Here is a 20,749-nt window from a genome sequence, read left to right as displayed (position 1 = left end):
CTTCTGGGGAAGCCTTTGGAGGTGAATAACATTGCTCAGACCGGAGCCTCTCACAGGAGGCACGTTAGGAAAGAAGTGCAAGAGGAATCCTGGTTTTGGCTGGGCAGTGGGTGAGGCTGTCCTAGAATGGCGTTAATTACACTTTAAGTAGTTGAATGCCACATACATTGCCCTGAAACTGATTTCAGTTTCCATGTATATAGGGCTGTATAGTGCTACATTACGGACAAAAGATATGCTTTATTCTGGAATAATAATAATAATAATATCAAATTGTATGTAATATGATTTTCTGAAAGGATGAGATGTCGCAAAAAGGTAATTGTGAATTCCATCAGTTTTTTTCCTTCTGCATCATAAAAAATCTATTGCTGTCTAGAATCACGGCCGCTTTGCTGCTATTTCTCACCACTTTGTGGTTAAATTTTCAGCTCTTTGAGCAGTAGCTCACCTAATCCCCATTTATTTGTATTATTTTAACATTGTAAACCTTCTGCCTATGTTCCCCCGGCTCTGACCCACTGCTCCTATGGAGCAGGAGAGCTGAGATCCCAAATGTTGCTTTTGGTAATGGCGTGACATGAAAGTGTAACTCACTGATGAGTTTCTATACTTTGTTACATGAACATGTAGGACTTAATGTATTTTCTCCGGAGGGATTTTTCCCACTACTTATAAATAAAAGCGTCACTACTCGGTACGGAATCACCTCCTCTTAGCTTTTATGGATTTAATTGCATTTGAGGGCTTCATTTGGATTAAAAGCTCCTGGTTTCCGTGCTTGTGGTGTGCAGAAGGATTCCCAGCGTGGAGCTGTGCCTGCTGCTGGCTGCTGCATGCAGTGCTTACAACCAAGCATGCTGCATGGGAGCTGCATGGGAGCTGCGTCGTGTCTGAGCACTGTTTAAAATACTGTTGGAGGCAATAGCTGGAACCTCGGGTGGAAAAACCAGTGCCCTCTGCCTTTAGAACTTTGTTTGTTTTGCTTGGGGAATGGCAGGAAGAGAACTGCACCCGATGGCTTCAGGCTGTCGGGATTTGTTTAAGTAAATGTGAAATGTAATTGCAGCAGCTCCCTCCCTCCCAGAGACTGGATTCAGGTTTTTGTTGTTTTTAAGCTTTTCCTTCCCAACCCACTAGGACTACCAGAGAAACTTTGTGCTGCTGCACCAATGTTGCTGGGATCCTCAGTGAAGGGGAAGCCCAAAGCTCAGGTGGTGTCTGACATTCTCGCTTTCGGAGTTGATTTGGATATTGGTTTTACAGCAGTCAGTTACCAACGGAGCAGAAAATAGGGGTTTGGGACTAAGCGTTTGTTGCTGTTTTGTTGTCTTTGCGGGTTTATTTTGCTCTGTGCAGGATGAAAAGCATGGCAGAGATTTTCCTTCCTGCGTGCTCAGCATTCAGAAGCATCTCAGTTCGATTTCCTCCGCTCATGCCCCACTGTTGCTCAAAGCCTTCTTCATTTTCAAAGCGTTTCCCTTTGCGTTTCGCTCTTGCATTTTTTTTATTTTTTGTTTTGATCACATTTCACCCCTTATGTTCTGGGAAGTTTCCCATTCCCATAGCCTGCCACGTTCTCTCCCTTTCCCCCTTCTCCCTCGGCTCCCCTGCAAGCTCTTTTCTTACATTCCCGTTCTGAGTGAGCTGTACCCCCAGCACTGCCCGCTCATTGCAGTGCCATCAGGCACCACTGGCACCACCTTCCATGTTGCCAAAAAACTTAAGAACTCAAGAAAAAACAAAGGGAAAAGAAAATGCAATTTGCATTGACGTTGCATTAAGAGCTGTCCTGCCGTAGGACATCTATTCCTTAAGACACATTCATCCTGCTTCCCTTCCAATGGGAAGTGAGCTCCTATGCAAGCAGTCCTATTTTTAATGGGAGCATTCATAGCTCTGTTAGCCTCCGGGAAGGCCAGGCTGGGGGTGGCTGCCTGCAGATGACACAGAGCTCTGTGAGGACAGGACTGCTTGCTGCTGATCCCTGCCCATCGCAGCGGAACACAAAAGCCCCAACTCTTCCAGCCTTGAAGGAGGCTCATCTTGCAGATGGAAATCTCAATTTAAAACGTTCCCAGTGCACAGTCATGCACTTTCACTAGCAAACGGGCACTTCAGAGAGTGTTTTTCCTCCCTGCATGCCCCAAAGAGGCACGGCAGTTGCTGATGATAAACCCAACAGGTGCCCGGGCTGCCGGGTACGGGGCCAGTTGGCCGCCTGCCTGCAGCACACAGTGGCTGCATTGTGTCCATCGGTTTTGGTGTGCTTCCACGGCCACAACAGGGATGGAATAGCCCAGTTGAAATACATACTTCAACTCCTGGGGGATTAAGTGCGTTTCCTTTGCTTTACAGTTCAGAATTTTACAGTTTCTTTGTTTGGGGGTTCTCAGATTGCTTAATGATTTTTTTTTTTTTCCACCGTTTTGCCCAGATGTGTATAATAGTAGTATTTGAACCTTAGTAGGTTTGCCAATTTTATTACTCAACATATGGTATATCCTTTTATTTTTGTCTAGTATATCACTCTTTTGCTAAGAAATCCCTCGGTACCCACTTTTTTCTTATTATTCTTCAATTCTGAGCTTCGTAACTCTGCTGTACTCCAAAATTCAGCTTTTTGATGGTGATTCTAGGAGACAAAATATCAGATGTTTCGATTCTGTCTGAGAAGTGTTGTTTAAGCTGTCGCTTACTGAAGTATTACGATAGATTAAGGTTGAAACAACCCCTTCCCCAGCTTCCATGTAGCCTACAGCTTTCAGGCATGGAAGAAGCAGCACGTGAGGATGCTTTGGATGAAAGACACGGTGCTGCAGATGTGTCTCTGGCACAAAGCTCAGCCTGTGCTGCTGGTGCTGGGGAGCCCAAAAATCCCAGCCGAGACCCTCATGGATCTACAAGGCCAATGCTGCCAGCTTGGCTTCTTGCAGAGATTTGGGCATCCCTGCTCTGTTCCACCTCCAAACCCTTCCTGAAGCCCCCGGAGCAGCAGAGAGGTCAGGGTGGGACTCACAGGCATGGTTGCTTTGCCATAAGGTGGAAATGCATCCTTCACTCCGAGCATCGTGTACCCACTGTTAAGCTCTTCAGGAGTACGTAATATTCCTCTATCCAACCCCCCCCAGTGTGTGGCTTGTCCTTGAATGTTTATCATGTATTTATAGTGACCAACATTTGCAAAGAATGTGAGCAGAAATTGTTTTCCTGGTAGGCTTGGGAGTGAATTCTGTGGCGGTTTACATCTCTATAACTCAATTAAATGGCATTAGGATAGATTTACATCAGCTGAGTTCTCAGCCTGGAGTCCAAATATAATTCTGAATAATGATGGTTTTACAAGTGATTTTTTTTTTCTTTATAAAATTTTATTGGTGTTTGCTTCGCAGCGGTTTCTTAAGCTTTGCTTCCCCCGTAGTAAAGTCTGCCTGTAGGAGAGTTCAGAAGGATATTTTGTCTGTGAGTGACTCAGAGAGCCTCGGAATAATTTGTAAGCTGCTGAGACTATCCCCAATGTACCATTTGCATGATAAGTCTTGTACCAGCTTCCCATCTCAATTGTAAAGACACAAATTGTTCAAATTCTGTCATTTGTTTCCCACGCAATGGGAACGAGCACGGCTTTCTGCTGGCAAACATTTTGCTAATGCATGTGTCTGGGTTTGGGAAATACGCCTTGCTGTGCGATGCTAATTGCAGTTAATAATAATAACCTCTCAGGTAATCTTCTATATAATGGGGAGTGAAAAGAATTTCCTTACAGCATGGCTGCTATTCACAGTGCAGTGTTTTGTGGCTGCTGTGTTTCTTGAGGAAAAGGCTGGGCTTCTGTCACAGAGGGCTCAGTGTGGTACGATGCACTGTTCTCCAGTTAATACAAAACCAGGCAGAAGTGCCCTGCTGTGTTTTGTCACTAGAAACGTTATCCACACCACTGATATCCATGCATTTCGTGAAGGTTGGAAGAATCCACTAAGACCATCAAGCCCAGCCCCAACCCATCCCACCGTGCTCACTGCCTGCATCTCTCAGTGCCACATCTCCGTGGTCCCCAGGGGCAGAGGGCCTGCAGCGTGCAGTCATTGCTATCCACAGGCTGGCTGAGCTTTTTTTTGTCCTCTTACCTTGGGTTATCCTACTGATACACCTATTGGTGTCTTCCACAGGGGACATCCAGTATTATTTTCACAAAATCATAGAGCATCCCAAGCTGAAAGGGCCCCATACGGATCACTGAATCCAACCCCTGGCCCCACGCAGCGCCACTCAAACCCAAACCCCGTGTCTGAGAGCAGTGCCCAAATGCTCTTTGAGCTCCAGAACAATGTTTCTAAAATCAGAAGTCATTCTGCTTAATAGAGTTATATAGCTTACGCTGTTGGGATTTTAATTAGAAGCGATAGTGGCTGCCTTTGGTGGAGACACAGTGCGCTTTGCAGTCGGCTGAATTTTGGCTTTTTGTGTCTGCAAGTTGAAACCTGTAGAGCAGCTCAGCGAGTCGCCCAGCAGGAGACGTTCAGCTCCTGCCTGGATGCTGCCAGTAGCGTGTGGTTCATCTCTGATAAATGGGAGGGTTTGGTAATGGCAGTGCTCGGCGCTCACTTCCCTGGGACAGGTCTGGAAGGATTGCTTTCCTCTGCTGAGAACGCCTTTAGAGAAGAGCTTTCATCCTGGCACGGACAATTTTTCTCAATTTTTTCATATTTCTCTGTGAGAATTGCTAGCCCTGCCTGCCAGTTTCTATAGTTTATAGATAAATGCTTGAAGATACATCTTCAGTCCGCAATCCCATGTTTATAGGAGGGGGGGTAAGGCTGTGAGACTGGAATAATTCGAACCCACGCTGCCCCCCCGGGCTGGTTTTACAGCACACATTGCAAATTGCCCACAGAATTTATGTCTCCCTCAATCCCACTTTGCTTCTCATTTTCAGTAAATTTCACACCCGTCGCAGCTTCCCCAAAGATCGTTCAGCAGTGGACGTTTATGGGAGCATTCACAAAAGGAATTGCGAAGTTGCAAGTTGCTGGAAATGCCTTCAGATTGGCCGTGATTCAGTGCACTGTCAGCAGCTGGCCTTTGATTTGCACGCACAGTCACATCCCACCTCTGTGTGTGTGCATTTACGTGTGGGCATTTACATGTGGGGCTGCCCCAACGGTGACAAGTCACGAGAAATAAAGTCTTTCATGAAGCTTTCCAAGCTGGGAGGCATGGAGGATTTCCAGCCACAAGCAGGATCCTTGAGAGGCACTGAATTTAGATTGCAGGTGCTCTTGTCCTGAATGACTTTTGGATTTAAATAGGTGAGCGTGGGAACCAAGGAGAGAACGTGGAGACGTCAGGTGACCTCTGCATCGTGGGCTGTTAGGACCTGACCTGGGTTAACAGCCAGGTTTTGCTTTCTCATTCTTCGTATTATCCACTCTTGAATCAAGCCTGAAGGTAGAAAGAGCTGGAATGGTTAAAAAAAAAAAAAAAAAAAAGACATGTTTTCTTCATCAGAGCATGACTGTGCAGTAGTGTGAAGAAGGCAAATGCATGGCAGCTGCGCAGAACTGCTCTGTGCCATGGCAGGGGTGAATGCAGGGAGGAGAGCGTGCACTTAAACCTGAGAAATAAAGAAATGGGCGTAAATCGGCTGTGAGTAACTGTAAGGTGGAAATTAGATGGATGTTTTCAACCACTGTAAGGTTCTAGCAATTAATAGAAGGGTAATCCCTTTTCTACAGTGTGGTTGCCTACATGTCAGAGGCAGCTCAGCCCCAGCTGCACAGAGGGAATTCCTTCAGCAAGGGATGAGGGACTTCTTGACTTCTCCACGTTTGCGCTGTGTTTAAAGCAAAAAGTGCCTTTAAAGCCTGACCCTTGTCCTTGTATTTTGATGAAACTATGAGTGTCATGTAACAGATTTTTCTTTGCTTGTTTCTTCAATGGTTTCTCATTCCATTTGGAATCTTATTTTCTTTTTTTCCTACGGAAGGCTCTGTCTGAATTGAAAAGGTGGTATTTTTGCATTGTGCAGAGCAACAGCTTGTCCAGCCAGCAGCAGCCTGTCACCTTTCTGCATCCTAAAGAGCCGATGGCTGTGCCTGGACCTGATCTGTTCCCTTTATAAAGGCAATGGAGAGCTGGCAGAGCTGCCCTGAGACCTGTTCTCTGCTGGTGCAGCTGTGCTCTTCTTCCAGGAGAACCCATTGCTAAATTCAAGGAACCTCGAAGCCTGGCTCCTGCTCTGACAGCTGCACCGTGGCCTCTCTGCTGCTGGGAGGGCTCTGCACGCTTGCTGGTACCACCACATTTTTAATTGCAATTGCAGCCTATTAGTTTACGATCATTAATCAGAGCTAGAGCTTTCTGCTGGTTTTTATTTCTCATTCCACATTGTCTGTGATAGTTGTAGGTGTGATGTGCTGGGCATTCTGCTTGCTGACACGCGTGCAGTGTCCCTTTCCCAGGGGACACTTCTCTGAAATCTGCATTTCTCTCTGCAGCCTGACAGGCTGCTGCTGTAGCCACAGAGTGACTTTTAATCCTTTCTATTTCTCAATGCGAAAACTTTTTTATTATTTTCCAAGGTGAGGATGACATAAATGTAAAAGTGCCTCCTGTTACTTGATATTTAATTATGAAAGCATCCGCTGGAAAAATAGCATGGGCCTGGTGTAATCAGCGCTGCCACAGACCTGCTAATCTTTTCATTTGGTCTAGACATCAAGGATGCTTTGTGCTGAGCTGGCTCTGCCCTGATAATCTCAGACCTTCTGGACTGCAAGTTTCGGGACTCTTTATGAAGGGGAAAAACTCCTCCATAAGCCCCTTTGCTTTACGTGTTCCTCTTTTGGCTGATAAATGCCTATTTGATTAGTTCATGGAAAAGGTATTTGGGTGAACCTGACCGCGGAGGCAGCTCGGCTCCGTGCGAGTGCCTTGATGTCTGGGAGCTGGGAGCCCCTGTGTGCTCCCAACCACAGCCCGGCTGCTGGGGCTGCGGCTCTGAGCTCTGACAGCTCTGCTCAAACATCCCTTCCCTTTGCCATGCCACTTTATTAAAGGTATTCTTTAATTTTGCTCTTAAAGAGATCCCCGTTCCTTGGCAGTGGATCAGAAAGCGATGGACGCCTTTCCTTCTGCTTTTGGATGCATCTTCTGTTTTTCTCCTCCTCTTTGTTAATTTCAATAACCCTCCTCGTTATCTGTTTTTAATCAGTTCAAAGATGATAAACTCTAAAATAATGGCTAACAGAGTGTTTTCCCCAGCCTACACATTCGTCGAGCACTTTCAGTCTGCAGCAGGGTTTCTGTACCGACTTTAATTAAGGAACGGGTGGGAGGGCAGCAGGGAGAAGGAGGGAATTCCCTTCACCTGGAAAATGCATTGGGAAAGTCATTCTGGGTCAAAACAAAGAAATCCTGTCTCTCAACAGTGGCCAAAACCGATTGCCTGAGGAGGAGTGGAAGAGTATAAATGAGGTTTTATATTTTTTATGGACTGGTTGCTTTTTGGTTGTTTTTTTTTTGTTCTTTGCATGGAAAAAAAAGCAACAGATTTTATCTACCCAGGAATGACTCTGGTGCTGCCTGAACTCTACTGCTGTCTGGTCTGGCACAGTGCAGGGTCTCGCTGAGGATCATGCTTGGAAACCAGGATAGCCCTGCTGCTGGGATGGGTGAAGCAGCCCCAGCATGGTGCTCCGGACCAAGCAGGGTGAGGCCCAGCTCTCCTCATCACTGCCATCCCTATGGAAATAGGCGGTTGTGGCACGATGGAAATGCAAACCAAGGGGGTGAAGTGCAGTAACTCCTTTTCCTGGATGGCATTGCTGTGGATGATGCTGTGTGAGGTGGCTCCAGACTGCTCTGAAGCCGTATGAGAAAGGAGTCTAGAAAGTGAGCAGCTGAGATGGAGATGCATTGCTGGTTCCATTTGAGCACTGCATCCAGGCATGGGGCCCCCAGCACAAGAAAGACACCAAGCTCTTGGAGTGGGTCCAAAGGAGGGCACTAAGATGACCAGAAGGCTGGAGCAGCTCTCCTGGGAGGAAAGGTTGAGGGAAATGGGCTTGTTTTGCTTGGAGAAGAGAAGGCTGCAGGGAGACCTCATTGTGGCCTTCCAGAACTTGAAGGGAGCGTAGAAACAGGAGGGAGAACGGCTGTTTGTGAGGGTGGATGGTGGTAGGACAAGGGGAATGGTTTTAAAGTGAGACAGGGGAGGTTTAGGTTGGATATTAGGAGGAAGTTTTTCACACAGAGGGTGATGACACATTGGAACAGGTTGCCCAAGGAGGCTGTGGATGCCCCATCACTGCAGGCATTCGAAGCCAGGCTGGATGTGACTCTGGGCAGCCTGGTCTGGTGGGAGTTGAAAGTAGATGATCATTGTGGTCCTTTTCAACCCAGGCTGTCCTGTGATTCTCTCTTGGTTTTCCCTTGTTCTCTCATGTCCTTTGGTACTGATGCTGGGTGATAGCAGCAGTGCAGCAGTGTGTGATGGTTGCAGAGTTGCAGAGAAGATAAGAGTGCTGGCAGCAAACATCTCCAGCCTTCTTGATGCATTTTCTGTTCATCCTCACCGTAGAATAATGTCTTTTATAAAATGAAGAATTTTTTTCTTATTATTTGTGGGAATAAAAGGCAGGAGGACAAGGCAAAATACAATTATCAGATTGTCACATTTTAAACAACTAACACAGGGAAAATTTAAACATATTTTAAATATGTTTGTTGTTAATTCCTCCAAATTTCATGGCAGCACCCCAAGGACGGGTTCAGAGCTGACCAGGTTTTCCCCTAACTTTGCACTGTTTGCAGGCCTCCGTGCCTCTTGTCTGTAGCTTATCAGATCACGGTGCCAGATTATCTCTCTGCCAGCTTTGAGAAGCTGCACTCAGTTGTCAGCAGCTTGTCTGCTAATAGGCACAACTGTTCTCCATCAAGGCTGCTTGAGCAAAGCATCTGGAAATGTGGAAATTCAGAGGAAATCTTGCTGGTTCAACCCAATGGAGAAAACCCATGCAGCTTTGGAGGACGGACTGCCAAACTATAAATATTTATATAGTAAATGCATATGCTTGTGTGGAAACGAAGTGCTTCCAACCATGTGAGCAATCCTCCAAACCTGTTTTGTGTACGTTTCAGTGCAGAAAATACCTCTCCAAGTTTTATGTGTATGAATGGATGTTTAGACAGGAGTTGCCAAGGTGCACCAAGGAGGTGATGCGCAGCTGCTTCTCTCTGCAGCAAGGCACTTGCATTCAGTTTCTTTCACCTGATTACTGTTCTTTTATATTTTTATTTTTATTTTTATTTTTTGGGTGGGAGCACACGTGCTATGTTTTGCACTTATTTCTGCAGCCACATATGTGATTGTTTTGCAAAATGTTTGGGGTTTTTTTGTCCATTTTTTGTGCAGCGGAACTGAGGGTTTCACCTGAACTTTCCATCGCTCTGTTTAAACAAGAACTGAGACAGAGAGCAAAGCAAAAATGGTATTTACTAAGTAACACAGCTTGTGTGTTTAAGTGGCTTGTAAAACCAATTAGATTTCATTTTGTTGTTAATACTCATTGAATCCTAGAACAGCCTGGGTTGAAAAGGACCACAATGCTCATCAGTTCCAACCCCCTGCTGTGTGCAGGTCACCAACCAGCAGCCCAGGCTGCCCAGAGCCACATCCAGCCTGGCCTTGAATGCCTGCAGGGATGGGGCATCCACAGCCTCCTTGGGCAACCTGTGCCAGTGCCTCACCACCCTCTGGGTGAAAAACTTCCTCCTAATATCCAACCTAAACCTCCCCTGTCTCAGTTTAAAACCATTCCCCCTTTTCCTGTCAACATGCACCCTTGTATTCAGCCATTCCCCTTTCTGTATATATGCTCTCCTCAAGTATTGGAAGGCCACAACTCCTGTCACAAGGATTAACTGAGTAGATGGGCTGAATATCAGCTTCTGCAGCAGAACTCTTGGTAGGATGCCTGTGCTCAGCTATCTGTGATTTTCAATGTCTGTTTTCATATCTGTCTCTTTTTTTTTTGTCCAGTACAGCACAAGTCATTGTAACCGTGTGCTTTTTTTAGTTTCATTTCATGCTTCCTCTATAAATCTTCGTTCATAAGAGGCATTACGAAACGTTGCAATTCATTTCAGCACTTCGTGTTTAACGATGATCACATAAGCACATCTTGGGACCTGTCAGTGCAGGAACTGCGCTGTGATGAAATGGTGGCATGCATTTAAGGACAGGGCTACCTAGGGAAATCCGTTTGGATTTTAGTAGGATGTCGATTTGAAAGCAGATTTATTTTCCTCAGAATTGTTTTCTTTTATCACTACTTTTATTTTGCAGTGAGAACTTGTTGCAAATTTGGTTTTGAGTGGCAGAGTTGGTGTATGTCAAGTAGAGATGCGTTCTCTGTGGAAGAATTTTGAATGGAGTCCAAAAGCAGATGTTTCAACAGATTATATATTATCTTTGTTGTAGTAATACTACAGTGTTCATTTTAGTTCCAGTTTGTAATGATTTATTTTAGATTCTGAGAGTTTCCATGAGAATTCTTGGTGACTTTCTGTGGTTTGTAATGTTTTCATGCTTGCCCAAAGGTACTGTTGGGTGGATGGCATCATACCTGATCATCCCTGGGCTCTGGGACAAGCAAGTTCTTTATCTTACATTTGCCAGCAGTGGAAGCTGGACCTTGTGCTGGATCTATCTTTTGTCTTCTCATGTATATGTTCCTACTTTCCTGGTTTTGCTGGAAGATCAGACACTGTGATGTGCTTCCATTACCACACAAAGACTTCCCATGCTTCTGGGTTTAGATCCATGAAAAATAAAAGCAGTGTCCACAAGGCAAAGCCTGACTTCAACCCCCTGTGAAGACCCTCATCAGTTCTGCTGTGACTGCATGCACCCAAAGGAATGAGGCACAGGGCTGATTTCTTTCTCCTGTAGCAGTCAGGAGGCATCGTATGTGCTAACACTTAACAAACATGTGTCCCATTGGAGGCACCTGGAAGACAAAACTGCCACGAGCAGCATTTGCATGTCAGTATTAGAAAGGTGCTCCAAGTGCGTGGCTGCTTTGGGTGACATCCATGGTGACACCCACAGTGTGTGCAAGGCTGTTGGGCAGGCAGGAAGCTCTCCTTTACTCACCGTTTTGCCAAAGGATTGAGGAATGATTTTCCACGAGCCCCATTCATTCTGCCACGCTGACGTTTCTGTGCCATTGCAGTCCTTATTGTTGTTCTTTTGTTTAAAGAGTGGCCTACTGAAACAGAGAGGGCCATGCTGCTCCATTTTTGTTTAAACTCCTACAGCATTTCAAAGGCTCGCTGTCATAAAATAAATAAATTTAAGCAAGCAAATAGGTCATTATGCCTTAGAAAGCCACGGGAGGTAATGCTGATTTGGTGTCTTAATTGGTTTCCAAGCTAAAATTAATAGTGTGTGGAATCCCTCTTAGTAACATGATTCAGAACTATTTATTTTTCAATCCTCTTTTAACTCCAGCTGAGATTGATGGGCATGTTATCTTAGCGTTTGGGAGATGCAAGCAGTGTTGGAATGACAAACATTTCTTGACAGCTTTAGAAAGATGGATGATGTGATGCCCTGCAACAGGTTGGGCTGTTTGTGCTTTCTGATGGGTCCTGGTGGGGCTGTTGCCTCGCTTTCCATCTTAATGAAGGTGAGACCTGTTTATTGGTCTGGGTTGTCTTTGTAACTTGGATTCTCCATGCAGAGGTTTGTCATCCAGCCCTTAACAGAAGGGCATAATGATGGCCACCCTCATTTAATGGTCCCGGCTGGTGGTGATGTTCCATAAGAAGAAAAAACTACTGCATTTTACCTGCAAAACTGGAGCTAATTAAATGCATCTTATACATCTGTTATTTGATTGTTGCTGTGTTTGGCAGTTGTGCATATTCTGCACAAAAACGTGGTGTTTTGAAGATAGAGCCCTTACCCAACTACTTTGCTCTGGGTAAAACCCCTCAGCTGGAACAGAAACTCCATCTGGGTTTGTAGGCAGCTCTCAGTGCCTTTTGATCAGCAGAACTGGGATGGCTTTGTGAAGGAGCCCGTGGTCTGCGAAATCAGAAGGAAATAATGGCTGTAATAAGGATACTGATAGCTGCCTGTTAAGTTCCATGCAGATGGGAGAGGGGGTGGCTATTTGTCTTAATTTGCTGTATTGCCAAGCTGCTTTTAAATAAACCCAGTGCCATACAAATGTAGGTAGTGTAGCACCCATCAGTGTGCCTTTGATAAGTCTTTCAACATTCTCAGCTCTTCCTAATCAAAGAAATGAGCGCCTTTTGGAGCTGAGTTCTCTTGCCAGTTAAATGTAAGTCTTCCAATCCCCTGCAGATATTTCTTGCTTCTTTTCTTTTTTTTCAGACATCAGAACAACGGCCAAAGTTGTTAAATTTCTTTCTGTATAAAAGAGATGCTTCTTTCTCTATAGTCTCAGTAGATTGCCTAAATGCTCCATGTGTAAGAACGTGACTTGCAGCTCTTCCCCTTCTCAGCTCCCCCTGACATCAGCTCTTCAGTACCTCACTGAATTAAATCTCGGGGGATGATTTTATTAATATTAAGAGGCCTGAGCTGCTGGTGCGTCCAGCAGATCGCTCCTGTGACAGTTGGGCAAAGTTATCACGCTGTTCTGCTAGTCAGTGTTGATGCCGTTTTACACCCTTGTTCACACTTAGAATCTTGAGCCCAGATTTTGTTCCTTGTTTTTTGGTGTGGGATTTTTTGTGTTTTTTCTTTCTATTTCCCTTTCATAATTCTGGTGGGCTTTTGAGGCTTTTTTCCAGGAGCTGAGGGCTCTTCTGCCAAATGCCGACAAACCAAAGCAAATTAGTTTTTCTCAGGTGTCAGCAAGTGCAAGGAAGAAAGTAATTTTGTATTTCCAAACCTTAAGAAGTGTTTAAGAGTAATTAAACTGCATGTATGCAAATAAATACATAACCTTTCTGTGGCCCAAAGCAAGCAAGCCTGCTGCTTGTGTACAGTGCTACTTTTGTCTGTATTGTAAGAAAGAAAGCCATGAGCAGTGAAAATGAATGCATCTATGCATGATATAAGAGCCCAGTTTATGGATTACTATTCGGGTGCCTGGCAGGAAGCACGTTGTGGTGGATTAGTATTCTTATCATCAGAGTGACAAATTATAAAGAGCTGATTAAAATGACCTGGATCCTGGGCACATGGGTAGGCAATGGGAGATGTGTGGGAATGATTTAAAGCTCGCCTTTACACTTCTGTGCTCTGATCTCCTGGGAAAAAACAGAGCAGCAGCGACGCTACTTTGTTTTATCGCTCTCTGTAGCAGTCCCAGGGGACCAAAAAGTGGCTGACAGCGATGCTGTGGAGGGCTCAGGATCCCTGTGGTGGGTTCCTAGAGAGCAGTAAAGGCTTCGCATCTCGGCCAGGCGCTGGGGAAGCTGCTGCCTGTTGGCTCTCAGTTGCCATCTGGAGGATGCTCGTGCCTCCCGGCTCAGCGTTATGCACATCTCCCACTTGCATTGGGCAGCAGAAATACTGCCCTGAGAGTTCCTGAGGAACAGCTTTCTTCCACCACAGGAATTTGTCTAAGCCATTTTCAGTATCGGGTTTTATCTGCAGTGTTGCTCAAAGCAGCTGCACTGTGTCCAGAGGACCCGGTCTGGTGTATTTTAGGACACAGAGTAACTTAAACCAGATACCGACCTTGTGCAATTCCTATCTTCAGCAAAGAGATTGTTGTGTGCAGTTGTGTTTGTTTTTTAAATTACATGTTGTCCTCGTGGCACGCTGGTGTCACGACAAACGTGATTTAATGCAAAGGAATCTCTTTGAGAGCGTGGCGTTGCAAAGGGATTTGGGGTGTGTTTTGGTAAGCACAAAATGGTGTTTTTCTTTAACTTTGCAGTTGTTCCTAAAATGCGCAGGAATAAAATAGTTCTTGAAGATCAGAAAACGTGTACCTCTACTTCAAGTAGGCATCAACTTGTAGTTCATCATTTATACACAAATCCTGCATGGGTAGGTGGTTGACTTTGGGTGACTGCAGTCCAAGTGTTGAATTTTGTACAAATAGGTTGTTTTATCTTGTTATTCCAGGGAAATGCAGTGTAACGTGCTGCCTCATTGCCTTATCCCAAGTCTGGGTAGAGAGGACTGTGTAAATCTTAAAGGAGAGAGAATGCCTAGAGTGACCAAATGCACTGGAAAGGATCAGGAAACGATCCAGGCAGAAAGGAACAGGAAAGGAAATGTGTCCAGGTTGGATCAGTACAAGGGAAGGACATGAGGTGGAGGAAAGATTTAGATTGGATGTCAGGGGGAAGTTCTTTGCTACGAGAGTGGTGAGGTGCTGGAACAGCTGCCCAGAGGGGCTGTGAATGTCCCATCCGTCCCTGGAGGTGTTCAAGGCCAGGTTGGATAGAACCCTGGGCAGCCTGGGCTGCTATGAAATGGGGAGGTTGGTGTCCTGTGTGTGGCAGGGGAGGTGGAGGTTCATGGTCCTTGAGGTCCCTTCCAACCCTGGCCATTCTGTGATTCTGAGGTGGAGCTCAGAGCTGTGAGACACATTTGTAACCATTCGGGTTTTAAGATGCAGAGGAAGAGCACAATGGTGCCCAGGTCCATGCCCAAAAGATGGGATGGGAAGGCGTTCATAGCACCTGGAAATTGCTGCTTTTGGCTCAGGGAGCCCAGGGGTGGTGACAGACAGGTCTGAAGTTATTCACACAACTGAAGACCGCATGTAGCCCTTAATTACGTTTTCCTACTTCATGGTCATGACCGTGCCAATCCTTGGCCATTGCAGTGGGATCTGCATGGGCAATGAGGCACACTGCTGTCTGGACCGTGTCACTGACGCTCCTGAGTGTTAGCACAGCCATGCTCTATTCCAGCTCCTTGTAACAGCACTTGTGATAGCACCAGAGGACTTTGTTTGGCAAAAGTGTTGATGAAGAGGCCGTCAAGCCACAAGCCTTTAATGACTTGGTTTTCTTGGTCTCTAATGGGGTTTGGATGAGCTGACAACAAATACAGAGTGGACACATCTCCCTGCTGCCCTGGTCAGCTGGGTGGAAGATAGATGTCACTCCTGGAGGCACTTTGGGTGGGTTTGGGGTTTCCCTTTATTTTGGAGCACGGTGCCTGGGGCGGCTGGGCTGGCATCTCAGCTCATTTCATGGGCACTGAAACAAGTTCCCGGCATACCATGGGAACTCATGACACTTTCTGGTTAATTGTACTCAGTGTTTAAGCACAAAAACCTGTAAGATTTCTCAGGGCAGGGGACGGATATCCCTGAGCTTCTGACTTCAGAAAGTCCCATGCTTGTAAGTGGCCAGAGAAATAGCAGCACAGTCTCTCCTGAGCACCTAAAAGCCAAGCCTGCACAGCATGTCATTAATCTTCCAGGACAAATAAGTGCTAATTGAAGTCTGCGAGTCTTTGCATTCTCAGCCTTGAAAATATGTTTCTGAAGTGACAGATCTCCACACTTTCTCTGCAATTACCTCCTGTCCTCTTCCCTGCAGATAGCAATGGGCTGCTATGAGGAACACGTCTTCAAAACAAGCAGCGTGGCAGCTGCTTTACCTAGCAGCTTTCCTTGGCTTCACTGGAGAGTGACAGCGTGGGGTTTAGCTGTCCTTCTCTACCTGTAGGTAACATTGTTCAGGCTTGCATCAATCTCGTTTTTAATTAGAATCTTCTTTGAAATGGAAAATATTAAAGCAGGTCTATAGCTAGGCTGGGAAGTGCAGAGCCAGAGGGTTTTCAGATACTGCTTTAAAAAAAAAAAAGACAAAAAGAAAGAAAAAAAGGCATTTCTAATCCTTAAAATATTTGGCTTGCTTTATTTTCATATCTTGAAGACAAACAGGTGCTGCGTGCCCTTTATGATTCTCAAATATACAATCTCCAAGCCAGCAATCTCTAAAGCCTTCCCTTGTTTGTACAATTAGGGTGGGATTTTCAGAATCACTCAGTATTGGTCTGCCTGTGCTCTCATTGAAGTCAAACTGCCATTGACTTCAGTGAGAATAGTGTTAGATCAGTGCATGAGTGCTTTTGAAAATCCTTCCCTTGCGTGTGTTTTTTTTAGGCACATCTGTGTACAATTGAATAAAAAGACCTTTGTAATATACTTTAATTATTCTTTGTTGTTTTCATATAAAAGTGATTGAAAGGAAACCGGGAGAAAACCTATAATAATAATCTCGACTTTGATCTTATTTACCATAAATTATATGTTGTGTTTTTCTTTGCTTTTTATGTAATTATATGTTACTTTATCACAATATGAGATAAATCACGGGAAGCACATGGAGTAGAAATAACCAGATAGTATGGAGGGGAAGAGAGCTCAAAGGAGGAGCTGGAACAAGGGGTTTTGCTGAGGAGGGGCTTTGCCACTGCTGTCCCAATATCTCGGTCTCACCCTGCAGGTCATGGGTTTGGAAATGGGTGGGTTTGCACTGTGGAGCAGGAGGTGGCATCCCTGCAGTGATAGCCCCATGTTCTGCTCCCCTGCTGTGCCACCACTTGGCCCAAACTGCCCTGTGCTGTCTTGAGAGCTTGGGAGAGGAAGAAATCCATCCTGAGAGCTGTTCTGCTGCTGAGCCTCCTGCAGGCTGCTCAGACTAAAGGTACGAGGAGCCAGGGGCAAAGCACGCCTTGTCTGGTGCCTCACTTAAGTCCCCAAAGTCAAGTGGGATGACTCTAAGCACGCCTGCTTGCGCTGCAACTCAATCTGCCTTGCTTTAATTGCAGTGTATCTATAAGCTGCTAGCATTCGGTAGACGCTTAGATCTGGGGTGAGACCCTGGGAGCAGCACATCGTTTGGAGTGCTTAGAATCAGGCTGAAGGTTTTGTGCTCTGTGAGAGCACAGGGCCTTAAACCTCCTCTATGGTCTGTGTTGGTCAGGAGCCTGTGGATGGGGTGGGAGGGCTCTCTGGGTCCTGCCCAGCCCTGGCATTGGTATTGCAGCGTGGAGATTCCCAGTTGCCACAAATTAAACTGTTTTGTAATAGCAAGGTTACACTCTGGCTTTAGACTCATGAGATTATCAGTTCTGATGTAAACGTGTGTTTAGAGTTAGAGGGAAACGTGATGTCAATACATGGAGGCCAGTTGCCCCTCCAGCATCTGCTGTTGCAGCACATGACCCAACTCAGAGCTGGCTCTGGGTGCTCAGCTTCCAGCAGAGTGGATAGGAAAAGCTCACTGGCCTCCATGTGAGCCATCCATTTGATAAACTATACGACATGTTGTTCCTCGTAATGTGCTCTATTTATGTTTGTGTGTTAACAGGAATCAGGGTATTGAATTGTCATAATTCAGGAGCTGAAATTGTTCCCGCAGGAATGACCACAGAAGGCAAACAGCTCGTGCTCAGACTTTTCCATCCCTAATTAATTGCAAATAGTCAGGCCACTCAATCTGAGAACTTAATAGGTGGTGGCTGTATTTAACTGCACATCAAGTGCTCGGTGATGGTGTGGAAGGAGTGAGCTTGGGAGTCCTGCTCGAGTCTAAATTATGTAATTAATGTGTGTCCCAGTCAGTGCTGCGGGCTGCTATTGCCAGGAGGAAGCCTGAAGAAATGAAGCAGTCTGCAATGTTTCACTTAGAAACACAGAGGAAACCAATATGAAGCAGCTAAGGACAAAAAGCACGGCTGTAAATAACTGTAAGCAGTAGTGTGGCAGCTAATCTAAGATTTGTTAGATGTTTAAGATATCATTACTGTATATTAACTAGATGAGATCTACACAGAGAGTCTGGTGAGTCTGCCAGAGAAATAAACCACAAAGTGTAGCTGATTTATTTTTTTCCGACGTCGTGTCTTGAATCTTCATACACACTGATAAAAATTTAGGATGGGGTCTGGAGAACCATTGCCAAGTTTTGTCACTCAGGGATTGTAGCTGCTGTAGGTTTAACCCTCCTGCTGCCCTTCGGTGGCTGCCTTCCCAAAAACCTATGGGAGAGAATTCTGCCTTGTCTGTCTGGGCTGGTGCATTCAGGCTTCCAAGGAAAAAGCATCTTGAGAGCTTCTGAAATATTTGTTTATCCAGGATTCGTGCTGCTGAGTTCACTGTTTGCTGAAGCAGGCGGTGCTGTGCTGGCCTGGCATGACATAGTATGTTTGAGTTCACTCTTTCATTCCTGTGGCCATGATGTTTTAAATGCACATCTTTACATCTTCCTGGAAAATCAGGGGAAATAATTCCAAGTGGAGAGGGCATTTTATCAAACATCTGGGAACAAAATGTAGCAGGTTTGATCCATGGCATCTTGCTGACATGCAATCACAGCTTGCTCAGTGAAAGAATCCGGGCCATTACAAATAAAAGGATTTTTCTTAGCTGCTGTTCAATGAGATATGTAATTTTTGGTGTGTAGTTGACATAACAGATTGTTCAGATTGTCAGATTTAGAAAAGCAAAGGAGTTCAGACCTAAGCCATGCATCAGTCTTAGTTCTGGGAGCAGAGATGTCTGTGTACAGCAGGGACTGATGCTTTGGGACTGCCTCACTCAGAGCGAAGTTTCTTGGTCTAAATATGTTCTATCTACTTCTATCTAACTACTACATAAAATATGCAGCAATGTGTCATAAGCTGATTCTGTTTTGTCACATCATACCGAATGCATACCTTTCAGTTCTCTCAACAGTGTTGAGCATCCAACTGTTCTTCATTTCTGCCTTCTTATGTTTCAGTTGGAGTTTAAAACTTACACGTTATTGCAGTTTTACCCATCACACACTGAACGCCTTCAGCTGTGAGTATTTAAGAGCCAGGATCTCTGTGTGTGCCCAAGTTTCAGCTGGACGTCAGCTCTGGGCGGTCAGTGCAAATACAAATAAGGGAGGTTTGTGCCAACAAAATGAAACAAAACTGCACACAGCCCAAAATATTTTCGGAAGAGAAAGAAAAGAGTTTGGCTCTGTAGAATTTTCCCTTGCATTGCTCTACCAGTCTGATGTCAGATGATATTTTTTCTTCGTTTAGCATAATTGTGTCTGAAATGTAACAGTGAAACAACCCATTAGCAAAATGCTGAGCTGTCAGAAGCAATCACTGCCTTCCAATCCAGACAGAGTGCTTTCACTTCCCTGGGTGTACTTGTTGCCATTTTGTACAGAGGGTCTTTGTGAGACCCCCAGCACTCACACCGTGCTGCTGCAGCGATGCAAAGCCGACCCACACCTCAAAGCTGCTGCGCATTGCTGCCTTGGGGCTCGGTGCTGCTGGGCTGGGCAGCTCACAGCAGGGATGTTCTGGGACTGTCATGGCCAACGGGGTGCCAGTGGTATCCCCTCGCCTCCTCCTCTTCCTTTCTCCATCTCATTTGTTCCCAAATTTGGGCACTTTTAGGAGCATCTCAAAATACGAAGGCGATGCCCACTGCTGAACCCTTTGGCTTTAGGGCACGCTGTTGGCAAGTTGTATTCAAGCTGAAAAACTGTAGCACGTGGGTCTGAGCACTCTCACACACAGGTAGGATTTTCCTATGACCTCAGTGTGGGGAATGGTAGAGCTGTCAGGAATACAGCTGAAGATCTCTCCTTCGATGCTGCCCTTACAAAAACCTTTATGATTTCCTTTAATCCCATCATTTCTTCACAGCAATACTTTTTTGTGTGGATAAATGTGGGAGATGCTTTGACTTTTGTGATATACGAATGAAACAAAATCCATAAGCATTTCATTTTTTACACAGATTTTGGCACTGTCAGAGCCAGGATGTTTGCAAACTTTGTCTTTCGTCATGTGAAAGGATGCATCAGCTTGATGAAGTGACACAGATCTTATACAGCAGTCACCTTAAATCCATCTGCAGTCCCACTGCTCAGCATGTCATCATTCTGATGCCTTGAAATCCTGATCTGTTGTGCTGCTTTTCCTACACGTTCACTGTAATTGGGTTCCTACCCCAAAACCTCAGACATAACGTCAGTAGAAGATATCCTTTCTATAAATACATATTGCGCTGCTTATAAATAGCTTTTGGTGAATCTCTGAAGTGTGGTGGGGTTTATATATATATATTTCAGTTTTTATTGCTATTTTGTCCATGTAAAACGAAAGGGCTTTGTGCTGCTGCACGGAAAACCACACTCAGCTTTTCCAGTGCCATTTTCTGTGAAGCAGCTCTACAGAAGCCTGCAGGAATTTGTGGTGTGCTGATAGTGCTGCCTCACTGTTCCCACAGGCGGTGTTTAAAGTCAGATTGGGTTGTGCTGTTAAATAACAGCAGATGCTGTGCTCGCTGCCTGCTGCCCAAGAGAGGAGCTCAGTGCAGTTTGGGTGGCATTTCACGGGAGCTGATTGGTTTTGGGGTGGGTTACAGGTTCTCGGATGTTAGATCTTGAAAAAAGGCATCTGTCTTTAAAATATCAGAAGCACAACATTGGTGAGGGCTGTTTGGCTTAGTATAAAACCGGGGGCAAGCTGTGTGTTGTGCATGTGTGTATTTAGCAGTGTGTATGAAGGCCCTGTCAAACCTCGAGGACTTGGAATCAGCCTCTGCTTCAAAGAAGGAACTTCTGGGGACTTCAGCAAACTATTTTTGTCCTCCAGGTGATTTTCTTTCTAAAGGGATGCCAGAAGTATTACTGCAGACTATCAAAGCTCCATAAAAGGAGTTTGCCATTTCAGTTGCGTTTCTGAACCTTTAGAAACGAGAGATGAAAGCACGTGCAGATGCAGACACGGCATTCCACG

General features: G+C 45.3%; 1 protein-coding gene across 2 annotated transcripts in view; it reads left to right on the top strand.

Moving 5' to 3' along the window:
- Positions 1-20,749, top strand: part of LOC122168261 (protoheme IX farnesyltransferase, mitochondrial) — a 94,339-nt gene that overhangs the window by 38,853 nt on the left and 34,737 nt on the right. The window lies entirely within an intron of this gene.

This window comes from Centrocercus urophasianus, unplaced genomic scaffold (genome assembly GCF_019232065.1).
Source record: "Centrocercus urophasianus isolate 14NV4802_14NV808 unplaced genomic scaffold, USGS_Curo_1.0 seq_41, whole genome shotgun sequence".
Classification (NCBI taxonomy): Eukaryota; Metazoa; Chordata; class Aves; order Galliformes; family Phasianidae; genus Centrocercus; species Centrocercus urophasianus.
This window is presented reverse-complemented; position numbering and strand designations above follow the sequence as displayed.